Source organism: Phyllostomus discolor, chromosome 3 (genome assembly GCF_004126475.2).
Source record: "Phyllostomus discolor isolate MPI-MPIP mPhyDis1 chromosome 3, mPhyDis1.pri.v3, whole genome shotgun sequence".
In the NCBI taxonomy this organism is placed as follows: Eukaryota; Metazoa; Chordata; class Mammalia; order Chiroptera; family Phyllostomidae; genus Phyllostomus; species Phyllostomus discolor.
Window position 1 is genome coordinate 30,086,235 of NC_040905.2, and position 2,013 is coordinate 30,088,247.

The following is a 2,013-nucleotide window of genomic DNA, read 5'->3' on the forward strand; positions in this document are numbered from 1 at the left end:
AAAGTGACCTAGAGAGCACAGTGGAATCAAGACTCATGGAACTAAAGTAACAGAGGCGACTCTGCTTCCCATCCAGAGCCCATTAAGAAGACAGAGCCCTGTCAGAGGGGAAGATCCGGTGCCCAGCCCCACGTGGACACACACAGGCCTGACCCATCTGACTCCGCCACACTGGAACTCCTTCGTTCCCGCCTGGCATCCCCCCCAGTCCTTACCTTAGGTGGCTAAGTTCCAAAGCTACCCAGTCAGACCCCCTGCATTAGAATTAGTCATCATGTGTAGCCCCTCCTCAGCTTATTCTTTAAATTTGCTTCAAGTCTTTATTGGAGAGACTCATTTGAGCTCCCTCTCTGGCCTCCTCATCTGGTTGCCTTATGAATAAAACCAGTTTTTCTCTGAAGAAAAAAATATACCTGTTGCCTCAACATTCTCTGTATGTGACGGACAAAGGACCCACCAACTTTGGCTGGAGACACAGCCAGCCCCCTGCAGACCTGCCTTTTTGACGGCATCGGGAAAGGACGGTGCTGGGTGGTTCTATGAGCTCTCTCCTTGCACCCGTTCCTCAGCCCGCATGGCTGCCTTCCCCACTGCCCCAGGCCATGCGGCAGAACCCTGACTGCCCGCTGGCATGGCTTCTACCTCACAAACCAGCCCTCAGAGTGGACTGCTTCACTACCAACTGCATAGTGGCTTGCTGCTTCCCCTCTCAGACCTCAAGGCCACATCCCCTGACCTCGTGGCTCCTTCTTCATGGCTGCCCTCCTCACGGCTTCCTGCTTTTCGCTCAGCTCGCCCTCATTTTGAACGCTGACCTGGAGCTCCCTGGTACCTCATATCCAGCCCCTCCTACCATGTGCTACTTTTGCCAGTTCCCCTATATCTTTACCTTCTTCAAGCTGCCATTCTTAGTCACGGCAGGAGTCCCCATGACACACAGACATCCTGGCTGGGCCACCTCCCCTGGCTATGTCACGAGTCACTGAATACTTTGAAAGTCACTGAATGCTCTGAAAGTCACATAGACCTTTTGCCTGGGACAGCAGCACAGCTATCAACTAGCTATCAACTTGCCATAGTTATGCAAAATATCTTAAACACCGTATCATTCTCTTCCCCCATCCCCCAACCATGGGTGGTGGGGATTTCTCCTATATTCTGCGGACCCCCATTTTGCAATCCATTTCAATTATGCTTGCTCCCTGGGACAACAACAGTTTCGCCTCTTCCACTCTGTCCTCATCACAGGTTAAGTGTACAGGAATGTTACCCTCGGTGTCTTGAATGTTTGTGGATGCTTTGTACTACAGAAGGATATGAATCATCTTTAGGTTACCCTGGGCTGCTGCCCAGTGCATTGCTATAGCCTCATAATGGTCCTTAGCATCTGGATGAGCCCTGCCTTCCAGTAACACAACAGTGATCTTGTGCCTGTTTTTGGAACCTGTATAATGTAGGGGACTACAGCCATTTTGACTGACAGCATTCACCTGAGCACCTCTCCCCAGAAGGGCTTTCACAATCTCATCCGGGCCAGCAGCAGCAGCAATCTGAAGAGACCAAACCAGCACCATTTCTGTCATTCGCTGGCACTCCAAGTTGCAGCAAGAATTCCAGTTTCTCTATGTCCACTTGAGCAAGCCCAGTGCAGCGCAGTTCTGCTGCCCTGGTCAGTTCTAGTAGCCAGGGATTTTTCAGCCACAATCTCCTCCTTTCACTCATGCAGCTTTCTGCTGTAGGCCAGACTGCAGATCACTGGGTTAGACACACACCGCTCCATTGCACTTTCCCAGGATCTCCGTGCAGCAGGACCCTTACCCACTTACTTTATGCACCAGAATGAATGGGGGAGACGTAAGGGAAGGTTATATGAAATCCTTTGGTGATAAATTAGGGAGGTGGGAGAAAGCAAAGCAGGGAAATCTCTGGCATTAGGTAAAAAGTAAAATGGAGAGACATGTAACTTCTTTTACATTGGTGAGCAGAGGAGAGTAATCAACATTTACAGCACAC

The 2,013-nt window shown here is 50.5% G+C and overlaps 1 pseudogene; it reads right to left on the minus strand.

Annotated features, from left to right (window-relative positions):
• Positions 1-1,230: 1,230 nt before the first annotated feature.
• Positions 1,231-1,780, minus strand: LOC114515188 (annotated as a pseudogene).
• Positions 1,781-2,013: the final 233 nt, after the last annotated feature.